Consider the following 15,927-nt stretch of genomic DNA (forward strand, 5'->3'; position numbering starts at 1 on the left):
AATATTTGACAAAAAAATTATGGTTAATGTTATATTAGAAAATCACAAAACACGTGCATTTTTACTAGTATATATATATATATATATATATATATATATATATATATATATATATATATATATATATATATATATATATATATATATATATATTACTATATATATATATATATATATATATATATATAATAGAATAGAGATAAAATAATAATAATAATAATAAACAAAAAAAATTTTCTAAAAGAAAAAGCCTATATATATTATACTATTATATAAAATCATCTACTCCTTTTTTGTCGCAAATCTTTTTCTTGGCTATTGTATCTTGTTTTTATTTAAATGACATCTTTTTTGTATTAGTTTTTTTACCATTTTATTCTTTTGTCTGGTTGGTACCATTTGTATTTTATTTATTTTTTAAATTTATAAAATAAAAATAGGAAAAATAATTTTTATAATTAATTTCGAATAAACTACAAATCACAGGTTAGGAATTAGGAAATCAAAAAAAAAAAGTCCGTTTAAGTTTTCCTATTTGTAAATATCATAAATGATATTTTGATTTTATAAAATTTATAAAATCCAATCTGAAAAATAAACTAAATAATTTTATAGAAATTATAAATCACAACTTAGAAAAAGAAGTTGAATAAAATCATTCATAACTTGTCTCATATTAAAAAAAAAAAAATCGTATTTAAAAAAAAAATTGTCTACTTATTATTTAAAAATTATAAATCACTATTTATCAAAAGAAGTTGAATAAAATCTTCTCTTAAATTCTATCATTCCTTCAATGGTTTTTGTTTCCATTTGTTCTAGTAGAATCTCTCTTTTTTTTTGGGTAAAAAGGACGGGATCAAGCAGGACCCAACAAAAAAATAATTTGGCATTCTAATAGAATATTTATGAAAGAATAACAATACAGTGAGAAGTTAACTAAAATAATAAAAGAGAGAGCAGAAGAAAGAATAACTAGGAAAAAATATGGAGTCACAAAAATTGTACCTTCATTAACTTATTATTTGTATTTATTTAATTATTTTCTTTTCTTTTTTAAATTTATAAAACCCAAGTAATTAATAATTTCCTTTTTAGAAAAACAAAATTTTCAAAATTTTATGCCAACCTTTTAAGAGAATGTTTTCTTCAAATTTTATACTTTCCTTTTTTGGTTAATCAAATTTTATACTTTCCACGATTTTAGTTTTCTTTTTTTTTTTTTAATTGAAATTCTAATCATATTTATTGTTTCCTAATTTAGCAAAAAAATAAAAATCCTCATTGGTGTTTTAGTTCAATTTTCTTTAAAATTTCAAAATTTTATCCAACTCTCGTGAATTTAGTTTCCTTCAAATTCTAAAATTTTATAGATATGGAAAAATTCTTACGAGAACTTTGAATAACTTCTTCTTTTTTGGTACATTGCATAATTTTCTTTCTAAATATAATTTAATTACTTTTATTTTCTTATTAGCTTATTTTATTCTTTAAGAAAAAAATTTCTCAAAATTTTATACCATTTCCACGATTTTAGCTTCTTCTTTTTTTTAACTAAATTCTAATCATATTTATTGTTCCCCAATTTTAAAAAAAAAATCCTCATTGGTATTTTAGTTCATATTTCCTTAAAAAGAATTTCCTAAATTTTATCCAACTCTTGTGAATTTAGTTTCTTCTTTTATACTGTTAAAATCTAATTTTTATATTAAAAATATTAAGATAACTTTGATTAAATTTGTTTAAAATGTATTTTAATTTCTACCCAAAAAAATGTATTTTAATTAATTTTATTTTCTTATTACATTAATTTTTTTTAATCACAATCTTCATATTTTAGTTACTATTTTTTTTAAAGATTTTCTTGGTAACTTAGTTTTTAATATTTTTTTAAGAATCGTCATAGAAAGTTTCAGTAACCTTCTTTAAAAGTTAATGTTCACCAAATCTAACCATTTCTTGGAAATTTTTCTTTTAGTATTTTATTCACCCCTCTACGGTTTCAAATTTTTATACTTTTCTACTACTTTAATCAAAGTTTAAGTTTATTCATTTTCTAAATCTTTTGTTTACCAATAAAAGTAATATCCTTTTACCAATAAAAGAAATATCCTTACTCTTCTTTCCTTTTATTATATTAACTGGTATTTTGCTTTTTATTTTCATGGGAATGACAACTAGAAAATCTCGTATTAATGACAAACATGCATACTTAATGCAATTTTTTTTTTGCTTCACTATACATCTCTCTCGACCAACATATGAAGTCAGCTCATGCAAGACCTATTGCAAAGTTCTTTTACAACTGCAACAATGTATTTTAGGTTAGTTTATGTCCACAAATATATTGAAGATACAAAAGTAAATTGTTTGCAGTAACTGATATGCCTTTTTAACCTTGTTGCAGTGCATTGACAAGATTATCATGTTCACTTTAACAAAGAATAGGTTCAAGATGGTTAGACTATGGATCTCCTGACATGCCTTGATATATTTTATCTTCTTGACGACGCTTTCTTTGTCGGGAGACAATGGTAGAGCACGATTCGCCTGGGTGTAGGAATCAAACTGATTCCAGGCGATCAAGAAGCTGAGTTCGAATGGGGGCGCTTGCCAGAAAAAGTTCCAGTGGCGCCACCCATTATGGTTATAGGGGCAAGTACCCTCAGCAAGGATATAGCCGGACCACCCCAATTCCATTTTGGGGCCTTTGGAAAGAAAAACCCAACCTAAAGGGTTGGATTTACTGATGTAATAGAAACGAGGAAAAAGCCGAAGAGAAGGATTGATTTCAAGCTCAAAGCAGAGCCCAAGGAAGCCGACGATGTGACACCAGCTGTAAAAACCCCCGTATTTCTAACCCGGGATCCGTATTGCAGGTCCGAGAACCCGAAGGTCAAGTCGGATTAATTTATGGAGTGTCCGGATAGAAGTCCATGATCCATACCCTAAACCCATGGATCTGGATTCTCCTGTTGAAGAACCTGCCTTGCTGGGAAGTTGGATCTCTGGATCAAGGCATGAGGTGTCTGATGAATCCCCGCATTTGTTAAATGGATGGATCTAATCAAGGGGAATTTTGGGTGGTTGATCTTTGATAATTTTAGGGTTTCGTTTCACCCCTTTGTTATAGACCTATTCAGATTGAAATTCGGACTAAGATCATCCCAAAACGGATTGAAATCGGATGATCAAAAGTCTGATTTTCGGAGTTGGAAATTCTTTGTTTTTTGGGCTGTCACTAGTGGTGGTCGCTCAACCTAAGCGACCGGCTGGTTTCCAGTGACTGTGTAGGTTTGATTTTGGATTTGTTTTGACTCTTGACTCTTATACATTCTTGTAACCCTATGTCTAGGTGTCCTTTGTTTCTACTAAAAGTCTTATAATTATTATTGGATTGCAACTTAAAGAGGTTCTACTAAATTACAAGGTAAGGACATACATTCTTATTTATATGCAATTACATATACATGATGATTCAGCTGTTCTATTTACTATTCTTTGATCATGTAACTTGCTGTAATTGTATAAAGAATGTGAATCTTATTGTATACTTGTTGTTTGTGGTGTTCCTTGATGTACTTCATCTTTTATGATATTGCACAATTGTTCATGGTATGATAAAGAGTGATGTAGTGTAGTTGTGATGGAAGGGGTATTCCATTGGGATACCTTGGCTGGAGATATCAGAGAGTTGTGGTATGGGACACATGCTCACTAATACCTCTAGCATTATCATGATTACTGGATGACATACCTAGGAGAGTCTAGAATTGCATGGCTAGGTACCCCCACATACTATTACCCTTTCAGCAGGGGAATTGAAGCCGGGTAACCCGTGACAATGGTGACGTGACTCTGTTTCATCCTACAGCGGTAACCAGTCCCGTGAGGAGACTCAGTGGTCCACTATTGGTCATGAAATGGTAGGGTTGGGCTCATGGACGTCCAAGGAGTGGACCGGGTGTCGTGAGGAGTCGTGAGAGCATCCGCCCCAACAATATGTGGATGACCATAGGGTTAAGGAGTGGAGTCCAACAGCGGTAGCCAGTCCGTGAGGGTTCACTCCTAGGTTGCGAAGGATACTGAACCGAGTTGGTTGGTGCCATAGGGGAAGTATCTGGACTTCATATAGTATGTTACCATTATGACTTGCATTGGATTAGAAACCCCGACATGCGCCAGTACTCATTGCCAATGGTGGTGGTGAGAGAGTGTTGACTAACCCCCAGCCATGGTTTGAGAGCCAGTGTGGACTTACCCCTTTGCCCGGGATCCCTACAGAGGTAACCAGTCCTTGCCAGATCAGAGTGACTAGACCTACCTAGAGGAGGGCTGGTGTATATCTTAAAGCATGTCAGTTGTTAGAGACTTGCATAGTTAGATCTTAGTAACATTCATATTTCTGCATTTCATCCATATCATTTCATATGTGCATTTGTGGATTGTATTGACATATATATGAGAATTGTCTGTTCCTTACTGAGTTCGTCAGAAATCATTCCTTTCATTGCATATATTATATGAGCTGTACAGATGGTGGCACGACATCGGAAATTAGAGAGTACCCGTATGGGTCCAGTTCAGCTATGAAGAAGGCTAGGCACCGTCAGTGGGAGATGAAGATGGCTTGTACGAAGTTTCTTGTGGATGCTTGGAGTGCGCTTATAGCTCCCATTGATGACTGAAGAAGGCAGATTGCCAGGATTTTGATGATCGTATGGAGAAAGATTGGGGGACCCCTTTGCTTGCTAATGTAAAAAACCAATTTTTAGATTTAGAAAAGAAAACCGGAAAGATGATTATTTAGTTTATTTATCTTGCTTCTGTTGAACTCGATATTACATTTGATTCTTAATTCTTTCTTGAATATTTATTAGAGTATTTGGACTCCTGTAACCTTTTTATTAATTATTGCACTTATTCTTGCTCTTGATTGTCTATATTTGTGTTTATTATTATTGATGGGTAAGACCGTGGAACCTGTGATGGTTCACTCCCACGGGTTATCGGGCGGATAACCGAGACCGGCTGGTGGGGTGTGACACCAACTATTCGGGAGAAGCATCTTTGGACAAATTTCCCAGTGATTCAGAATTTTAGAAAACAAGGGAGAGTAAAAAGGGAAACTGACGCCACTTTTTAAAGTGTCAAGATACATGGAAAGCTCTTCGGGATGGTTGGAATTAACCCTCTCGTTCGGGTTGGGAACCTTAAGGAGATAGGAGAAGGGCATGGAATAGAAATCCGAAGCAGAGGGTAACTCATCACCATTAAAGTGAGAGACAAATAAACCAGGGCCCTTGGCTGGTCTCTTTGACGGTTGCAAACTTCCTGCAACATCCTGTTCGGAGGCCTTTTGCTTTCGGAAAATTGAAGGAGAAGTAGTTTTTCTACTCTCCATCTCATTACTAGGTTGTTTCCTAGGGTTTGAGCGGATGGAGGATAACCAACGATCGGTTATCCTCTCACCCTTGTCACCCGATAGCTCAACCAAAACTTAAGGGGGTAGGTTGGTTACCAGAATCTTCCCTTTCAACGATATGATTAACAGAATCATCGTCTGATGTTTTGTCGCTACCCATTGAAGAGGAAGGAAGGGCTTCTACAGATTTCTAAGGAAAACAAGAATGCTAAAATCCTATGGTAGAGATCCCGAAAACCAAAAAAGAAAAGAAAGAGGGGAATTGAGAAGAATCAAAGTAGAAGAACAGGAGACTGACGTGATTCTAGAGCGAGTTGCGGATGAGGTTTGGCAGTTGTGAATCGAAGCTGGAATACTTACAGTTCCGAGGACTTCAATCGCAGGAGAGTTCACGAAAATGGCAGTTAAAGTTAGAACTAAAGAGTGAAAGGGTTTAAATAGACCATAGGTAAGATCATGTATGGATGAGATGCATTCAAATCAATGGTTGAGCTCGAGCGACGTTTGGAGGCCTAATCCAACGAACCAGATTAATCTAAATCAACGGACGAGGATGAACGACGGTTTGAGCTTAAAATCATCATGATGGCACCTATTCCCTAGGCCCACATGGCGTTACCGATGCTAGTTATGGGAAGCACATACGGCTTGATGAACGTATTGTTGAGCAAACAAAAGTAATAAATGCCTTTTCTTTTTCTTTTTTCTTTTTTTTTTGGGGGGGGGGTGAATTCAAGAATTCAGCTCTACAGTGGCATTCAAAGTTTTAAGATTTGCATTGAGGATGTCGAATCGCATATACATAAATCATAAAGATGACCAGAATTGGAGCCAGCTCATCATCCTTCAATGAAGCCTAACCAATGCAAATAAGTTGTTTAATTGGGTTTTGAAAGTTTCTTTTTTCTCCGTAGTCTTCTAGACCAAATATTTGTTGAAGTAAAGTTGCTTATCAGATTGAGTCCTAAAATTAGTTTATTTGGTCTTTATAAGTAGTATTCCACTCCTACCTGAATTTTGATAAATGGATAGAAATTAATATTGAATCATTGGTTGTTACAAGTTTTCAGTTTTCTCTCTCCTCCCCATGATTTATCTTCTCTCATCTCTTCCTGAGATTTTCCCAGCTTCTTTTCTGTTCCTTACCTGCAGTTTGCAGGTTTCTTTTCGTATATTTTTCCCTTGTATCTTCTAGTTTCTGTTCTAGTCTTAAAATCCTTAATTTCTAATTTATTACAGTTCTGGAAACCCAGTTTTCCTGTTTCAATTGTCAGGTTTTCCACCTGAAATAATTATAAGTTTATAACTTCAGATGTTCTATTTTCAAGTTATGAATTAAGAACACTATAAGCTTTCATATTGCTACTGTTACATTACATAAACTCCACCTTAGATTCTGTTTGAAGTCATTAAGGCTTTGTTCATCTAGAGGTGAAAACAAGAATTAAATAATCAAAACAAGAGCTGAACTAGAAAAAAGAAAAGAGAGAAGAAGAAGAAGAGAAGAGAGATGAAGAACAAGTAGAAGAAGGCCTGTGATTCTTGCTTAAAGAGTCTAGAATTACAGAGCATTTTTATTTATAGCTTCTAATGAATCTAATACAACTTGAGAGACAAGTAATTGTCCTCTAGAAAAAGGAAACAAAATATTACAGCTTTAGTAACTTCCTAACTCCTAAAATAGAAAGTTCTGAAAATAGAAACTACCATCAAAATAGAAGTTATGCTTTCTAAAAATTCCCAAAACTTATGTAGCAAAACTCCCACATTAGAAATAGAAAATATAATAAAAACAATAGCATAATATTGTTCACGTGAACAGTAAAACTCCCAAATTTACATATACTTCAACACTCCCCCTCAAGCTGAAGTGTACACAAAGAAAACTTAGCTTGCATAATAAGAATAAACTTGAAAAGTAGCACCAATCTTGAATCGTGTAGCAATGGCAGATGTCAATAAACACTGAGAAAACCTCACCCAGGAGATAATCAATCACCAACTTAAAAAAAACTTTAATTCTTCATGTCAATAGAACCATCCAATATTGAGAACAATCGACGATGTTGAAGACGAACAAAGTCCACAAGTATAACAGGATCAAAGACACTATCCATATAATGCCGGTAGTAGGGAGAAATATCCACACTAGATCTTCAAAATTGTAACTCCAATGTCCATAAGTATAGCAGGATCAAAGACACCATCCACATAATGCCGGTAGTCGAGAGAAATATCCATGCTAAATCTTCAAAATTACAACTCCAATGTCCATATAAATGCTTTACAAGAAGGCAAGTAATAGGCAAAGTATAGGTAGGTAAAATGCAATATTGATTACTGTGGACCAAGTAGGTAGGTAAAAGACAGTATAGGTTACTGTGGACCAAGTAGGTAAGGTAGTATGGGTTACTATGGACCAAATAGATAAGGTAAAAGACAGTATGTGTTACTGCGGACTAAGTAGGTAAGATAAAAAACAGTATGGGTTACTGCGGACCAAGTAGGTAAGGTAAAAGACGGTATGAGTTACTGTGGACCAAATAGATAAGGTAAAAGACAGTATGGGTTACTGCGGACCAAGTAGGTAAGGTAAAAGACAATATGGGTTACTGCGGACTAAGTAGGTAAGGTAGTATGGGTTACTACGGCCCAAGTAGTTAGGTAAAGGACAATATAGGTAAAGACATGTAATGATATCGCTGTAGAATGCCATAAGTTGAGGACAAAGATCTTCACAAATAATATCCATCAGCACATCTTGAGTAGATATAGAATAATGTACCATTCTCCCCCTCACGTGTAGCATTACACGTGGACTATTAATGATGACCAGTGACAAGCATCTTAAAATATGAACAGAAAAGAAACCCAAGAAGGAAAAGTAGCAGCCACAGAGCAATGTATTATTCACCAATAAAGTTGATCAAGTAGCAGAAAATCGTCTCAAAGGACAGCCTTGTGCACCAAGGGGGAAAAAAACTCTGGACCACTGCTAACCCTTACGCAGGAGCAAATTAGATCAGGAAAAAAAAAATATTGAACCAGCTTGGAATCTCAAAATTGCAGTAGTCGCTGCAGCAATCCACTCAGAAGAAGTGCAATAACAGTAGTTACAGTAGCAAATAATATCAGATCTCGGACCATAGCAACAAACTTCTGCTAGATTTGAAACTCTAACAGATCTTGATATGAAGGAAAAATAGTCATCTAGGTCTTTGTAGAAGTTTTAGATAAAAAGAAGGCTATACTTGATTCTGAAATAAACAACGGAAGCAGTAGTAAAGCAAGACGATAGCAGCAGAATTTTTCAGAATAGAGAAATTCATTGAAACAGGGTACTAGTATACGACTTGCAGCAGAACTTATAGCACAAACAATAGAAGACAATACTTAGGTCTTACAATCCGAATTATTGGCATATCTTCGCAAGAATCAAAAGGAATCCTAGGACATCAGTATAGTGCAGATCAAACTTCAGATTTGCACAAAAAAAACAAGGTAGTAGCAACCTCAGTTGAATCAAATAGGTAGACATATCCCCAGAAAGCTTGGAGCCTTTTGTAGTATTAATATATAGATACGTGGTGCTTCAAAAGTCAAAGAAGAAGGACAGCCATTCACAATTACTGCAGCGAAGGTTGGGGCTGAACTAGATAAGAGAAAAAAAAGGAAGAAAAAAAACTGGGCAGCCAAGAGAGAGAAAACAATCCCTAGGTTGATTAAACATGCTCTGATGCCATGTTAGAAAACAAGAATTAAATAATCAAAACAACAGCTGAACTAGAAAAAAGAAAAGAGAGAAGAAGAAGAAGAGAAGAGAGATGAAGAACAAGTAGAAGAAGGCCTGTGATTCTTGCTTAAATAGTCTAGAATTACAGAGCACTTTTATTTATAGCTTCTAATGAATCTAATTCAACTTGAGAGACAAGTAATTGTCCTCTAGAAAAAGGAAACAAAATATTACAGCTTTAGTAACTTCCTAACTCCTAAAATAGAAAGTTCTGAAAATAGAAACTATGCTTTCTAAAAACTCCCAAAACTTATGTAGCAAGACTCCCACATTAGAAATAGAAAATATAATAAAAACAATAGCATAATATTGTTCACGTGAACAGTAAAACTCCCAAATTTACGTATACTTCAACAGAAGTCATTAAGGCTTTGTTCATCTATAGGTGAAGGGAGGTGGGAGTGTTGGGAAGATGACATCCACATGTAAGTGGGAGGAAAAGTTGAGGGAAAGCTAGTTCACCATGAATATTATTCAAACTTCCATTAATCTGGTGGGAATAAGAAAAGGCTGGGGTGGAAATTTTGTAAGTGCCACATTGGCATTCTCCCACCCCACCTAACACCATCCTTCCCCACCACCACCACCTAAAAAAATAATAAAATAAAAACAATAAAAATATAATAAAATAAAAAGATAGAAAGCAGCTTAAAAAATAGCCATTGAATGGCTGCATTTAGTGCACAATTTTAGTTTCCTACTTCAAGTCAGAAATCTTCATACCTTCCAATCCAACCGTCAAATTCCATCTGGATTTATAAGGACAGTCATCACTTGGAATAAGGCAGCTAACCATTCTTTTAACCAAGTCAGGGCCCTTGAATTTCTAATATCAAACTTCTCTTATACTGGGTCCTAATTCTGTTGTTCCTTGGATTTCAGTGACCTAGTGATTTTAGGTGACTAGAATTGCATTACCAACTCAATTAGGTTACAAGGTTCAGTACCACTGGGTTAGTAATTGGTTTCTGTCCTAAAGAAAAACATAATATAATGAAGAGACTAACTCGCCAACCGTGCAACATTGACACCATAACTTTTAGGGCATGCTCCAGGGGTTAGCCTGTAAAGAAAAGTCACTTCTTCAACTCCATCTCTTTTTCCAACTCGACATGCCATATGGAAAAGGAAGACCTAGAAAATTGTAAGATCAAAGGTATCAGAAAGAATTTCAGAAATTCACAACGGATGAGTATGAAATGGAAAAATGTAGATGACCATAGATCAAATGCCAGGGAAATTAATTCATAAAAAAAGGTCACAGAATATGATTCGTTAGGTAAAAATCAATGTAATGACAAGATCAAAACTAACCATTGGATGGCTATTGTCATTCGATTCACTAGAAAAGAGATGCAATGGCCCCATCAGTTTGCTCTTAACTTGATGAGGACATTATTCTTATGGAGCGACAATTTCAAGTTTACCAGCGGCACCAGTGTAGAGATCAGCCTACTGCAGTAATTATATGGATAGACGACGAGTTCAGAGACTATCGTATTCCATTCGTTTGACTAGAAGCACTGCTAATAATGTGGCTTATTTGTCTTTTATTGGGTTAATAGTCTTTTATTTGCGTTTATTTTGTCTTTTTTGGGTTTTATTTGGTTCATTTGGGTTCTTATTTGGCTTACCTAACATTAAATAGGCTTTGGGCTGATAGCCATGGATTGCTTAACTGTACCTGTTTTGGATTTCCAGTTTGAACCTAGTATTAGAATATTAGTAGGAAGATTATTCAGGTTTTTTATTTTGAATTTTCTCATAAGAACTGTAATCGTAATGGAAAACAATGAATGAAAAGTGAAGGTTTTTTTCTGCAAAAGACATTCCCTCCTTCCTCCTCTCTCTTCTTTCCGTGAAACTAAATCCTATGCCCTCTCCTCTAATGTCCGGCAGTCTTTGCTGCCCCAACCACCCACCCACCCTCTTCCTTCTTTTCTTTTCCTTTCATTTTTTTTCTTCTCCCTGTCAACAGCCCCCCGGTGTCCGTCTTCTTCTCTTCTTCTCCATTTCCCAAGCCTTTTTCCTGGCAGAAGCACATCCCCTGCATTCTTTGGGGCAGCTCCTTGCTCCCTCCTCTTCCCTTTCTTTTTTTCTCTCTTTTCTTTTCTGTTCAACAATGTCTGCCGCAATTTTTTCTACTTATTCTCACAGCCAAAATCCCACCTGGTTATTGTGGTTCCTTTAACCACACCCTTTGTTTCCTTTTTCAGTTATCTTTCTAACTCATGTTATGTAGCCATACCAGGTCCAGCAGGTACTTATTTCTCCGTTTTGTTTCCAAACCCCTGCCCCTGTTTTGATAAGGTAACTTGCACATGCTGCTGTTTAAAAGATTTAACTTTTCTACCTTAAACCAGCTTGTTTCTCTCTCTTCTTCCAGTAGATTTATTTGCATTAAATTATAGGATCCTCTCACATTGTTATTTGCTGATTTTTATTATTGGTTGTAGGCATAGTTGTCAAAGCGTCCGCCTAGGCGACATAGCGGTTTTTCAACCGCTTTGTTTTGAACCACTTAATTGACGCCCAATCTGCAAAGGAACTCCAAGGATAGTGACATAGAACCTATTTTTTGCTTCGGGGATGCTGCCTCCACACCCCAGCCGGAGCGTGACCCCATGCCCGTCGGCAACAGAATGTGAAGCATAACCCATACTCAACATCAAGAATCAATGAATCAGTAAATGCCTAGGCGAACGCTTTGGCAACCATGGTTTGATGAGATGAACTTATGTTTGTGTTCTTTTTTTGAATAATTTTTCATAATTATGATTCTTGAATGCTTTTTTTTGGATAAATGTGACAATTGAATATTTGTTTAGCTTATTATAGAAAATAATTGTATTGAAAATAATTTAAAAGTAGTTATATTAAACAATTTTGACCCAACTGCTTTGGTCGCCTAATCGCCGCTTTGTCACCTAATTGCCTAGGCGGAGCCCCAATCGCTTTGGTCGCTTTGCCGCTTTGACAACTATGGTTGTAGGATTTTTTGGACTCGGACAGCAAATACACTTTTGGAACTTTTGATAAATTTGCACTCAACTAGTAGTTTGCTATGATCCCCATTCAGTTTTGGCTTAGTATGTTAGTTTAGGCTGTTATTGAGTGTTACTCATTTATTTTTGCCTTAGCTGTGTTAAGAAATAGCAGCAACACTAGGGGTACTTTTGTCTTAGTGTCGCATTAGGTTGTCTGATTTTTCCTTTTTGTTTACTATGTATGCTCTGCCGCCAGTTCAATAAGGGGCATGTCTATCATTTTTTATTATTCTTAAAAATTATAAAATCTTAGACCTGTGGTTGGGACATACACAATTGCAGGGATCTCCTTTTTCTGGAAAAAAAACTACAACTCTCTTCCTTTTGTTTTCTCTTGCTTTATCTTCTTCGATCTTCCTATTACTGGCAGATTTATAGAATTCTGATTTCTAACATGGTATCAGAGCATTAATCTAATTCCTGGGTTTCTATTTTTCACCTGCCAATTTGAGAGTCGTCTCAAGGTCCTCTCTTTGTGGTGAAACCTTAGTTCATATAAAAAGAACTAGGGTTTTGAAGAAGGTCGATGAAGTTATAAATTGAACAGTGGCTGATATCAATTCACCCTGTCTTACAGACCCAAAGGCTGCTCTTATGTGTTGTTTGTCCATTTGGATTTTGACTTGCTGAATCAAGATTCTGAACTGAAAGATTTTTTCTTTTTGGTATTTAATCTGCTACTATTTCCACATCAGTCCAGTGGTTGAAGACGTGCCTATTTGAGTTCCAGATCTGGCCTACATATCTGAGCTCTTCTTTCAGGGCTTTCTTTTTCAATGTCACTTTGCTGATTCCGCTGATTGTCTTTTACATTCAAGATGGTATTGGATTGTGATTCGCCGCCTAAATATCTGGTTGATTGTGAGCCGAATGAGAAAGTTCTGTCACGAGGTATTAACTGCTGGTTTCTTCACATTCTTCTGCTTTGCTGGTTTGATCCAATGGTTGATTTGCTTCTATAATTTCTAATTTTCTGTATCGAAATTCGGGAAAATGGTTCACTTGGCTTTCTCTATTACCCTTCCTAGGTTTTATCATAGGCCCATTCAATTGCTCCTCTGCCATCTCTTTGGTCTTCCCTGATTGGAGATTGAAGATGTCTACTGCAACAGATTTTGTCTAGATCTTTTGAGTCAATAGTGAGTCGAATTGTTGGAGTGCCTTCCGGCTTTTGTGTAGTCATTGGAGCTACACTTCTATGAAATTTCTTGCGTAGCATTGCAGCTGCACTTTTTACCTACTTGTGCAGATGTTGAAGCTGCAATTTTACCAACTTGTGCAAAGATTGGAGTTGGATTTTCTACCAACTTGCGCGCACATTGGAGCTGCACTTTTTACCTACTAGTTCAGATGTTGGAGCTGCAATTTTACCTACTTGTGCAGTTATGTGGCCAATCCTAGCTACCCTTAGCTCTGAGTGTTCCTTCCATCTCGTGATTCCCTTGAGATTAGCAGTGGACTCCTTATTTGATTCTTATACAGCTATGGAATCTCCAAGATCTCCTCCTGCTTCAACTCCTCTTCTTTCGCCTCCTCTATTCCCCAATTGACTTGGCTGGCCTCTCAATCCTGGGTCTTCTTTCTCCCCCCCCCCCCCCCCTCTCTTACTCAACAATTGGCCTTTCAAGTTCTAAGGAGCTGCATTTTCCCCATACTGGCATTATTTGGATAGTGCCCTCGATGTTAATTGTTGCTGCTATACTAATGGATATGGTTCCTCTTCACTGCTACCTATTTTTCGTAGTGTTGGATGGTTTGTTCAACATGAAGATTGTTTGGTGAGTTGCTGTCGACTATTTTCTTTTTCTGGAAAAAACTGTGACTCTGTTCCTTCTCATCTCTTGCTTTCTCTTCTTCGAGCTTTCTACTGTTGGCTGGTTATAGATTCTGATTTCTTACAAGTTGCATGTCGATCTTTTATTTGCTGCTGCAATTCTACTCTCTTTGAAATTTTCTTATGAAGGCTTACTCCCACCTAGAGTACACCTAACCTACCCTTGTAGGATCCCTAGTCCCTAGGGTTCCCTCTACACCATAATCTCTGGTATGTTGTCATCCACAAGCCACAATCACAAACTCAGAGGTCATATAAAAGTTTGGGGCCATGTCACAATCTAGAACTCACTTTACCATGACGGGGCCTAAAATTATAACAACCCGGACAGCAGAAAGAAAGAACAAGTGAAAAAAACATCACCAAATTATCAAAGAATACACACTTCACTTGAGAGGGAGCACACAGTCTATTTAAAACTGCATAGCAACACCAAGCTTAGGGCTAATGGTCATTCCCTCTCTAAGAGGATGTTAGTTCCCATATGTTACCAGCAATAGACACAGTGACCTATCAAAAGTTGTACTATAGAACTAATTCCCTGAAATAGGCTATGAATAGATCCATATTCTGAAACCTTTGGGATATTAGATGCATTCCAAACATAGAAACATTGCAATGTGTGACCGCATGCACCCAGACATTAATATCATCTATGCAAATAGATAACCAACTATGCAAAACAAGAAGTAGCATAGTACCTTGGAATCTTTCTGATAGTCCACTGACAAACGATGATAATGAGTGGAAAATAGTCCTCTACAATTTACCCCATGGATGAAATGCTCCAGAACCGATTCCCTGAGATGGATAGCTTGAATAAGCATGATATTTCCTGAGAGGGCTCACAAACAACTAAACAGAAGCATCAAAAAAGAGAGGACTTGAAGGAGGCCATGAAAGTAAACAAATGAATGCATTGCAGGAACATTCTCAAGCAATGACACTCACGCAATGGCTTGCCCATCTGAAGTTGAAGATCCACGTCCAAGTTCATCCAATGCAACTAATGAATCTCGGGTTGCTGATGACTGTGGTAATCAATGGAAAAGAAGCTCATAACATTGAACAAAATGAGAAATTTCTTACTTTTTTTTATTATTATTTTTCATCCAAGCAATAACGAAATGGGGGTTTTGTAAAGTTATTATATCAGTCATCAAATCAAAAGGGTGATTTTAAGAGACGTATTCTATCCAAGCACAGAGATGTGAGGGGTACTTGCAAAAAGCAATTCAAGGAAAAAATTATTTATGCAATATATAAGGATTATGCTACGCATAAAAAGGAGAAGAGTATTAGGAGTCCACAATGCTTTGAGTTATTATTTTAATTCTTCCTTCCTGAAAAAGAAAAATAAAGAAAAAAGAAAAGAAAACCATTTGTACTCATAACTCAAGTTTGATAATTCTCAAAGAGCTGAAAAGAAAATGCTTAGGTATTTTATTTATTGAGACATCTCCATTTCACCTTGTTTGTCTCATTTTGAATCTATTTGAATCCTCCTTTTTATCAATTGTTGAGACCATTGAAGAGTTGATTCCATGTGGTAATGGAGACTCTATTTCAGTAAATTTGTCTTTTAAAGAAGCATTTCCATCTTGCATAAATTGGAAAACAATAACATAAGAACAATGTTACATCTTTCCCAATGGATAAAAAACAGAGGAATCACCCTTGGATTACACCTACTAAGTTTGTGACATATAGGTCTACTAAATATATACTGCTAACTCTATTTTTGAAATGAAGATACAAGTTGTGTCCTTGTATTTTAAATCTTGACCCACCTGAAATTTTGGACATGAACACTTGGTGGGCCATCTTG

The 15,927-nt window shown here is 35.8% G+C and overlaps 1 pseudogene across 1 annotated transcript in view; it reads right to left on the reverse strand.

The window, feature by feature from the left end:
• Positions 1–1,002: 1,002 nt before the first annotated feature.
• The window catches only part of LOC149011152 (DNA mismatch repair protein MSH6-like), a 35,694-nt pseudogene continuing 20,769 nt past the window's right edge, over positions 1,003–15,927 (reverse strand). Inside the window, exons 19-21 of the transcript XR_016174553.1 lie at positions 15,051–15,130; positions 14,801–14,900; positions 1,003–10,352 (exon numbers count right to left, since the gene is read on the reverse strand). The product of XR_016174553.1 is annotated as a DNA mismatch repair protein MSH6-like (transcript). The remainder of the gene's footprint in view (positions 10,353–14,800; positions 14,901–15,050; positions 15,131–15,927) is intronic.

The sequence above is a fragment of the Hakea prostrata genome, chromosome 7 (assembly GCF_041222555.1).
Source record: "Hakea prostrata isolate BN-2017 chromosome 7, UWA_Hpros_2, whole genome shotgun sequence".
Classification (NCBI taxonomy): domain Eukaryota; kingdom Viridiplantae; phylum Streptophyta; class Magnoliopsida; order Proteales; family Proteaceae; genus Hakea; species Hakea prostrata.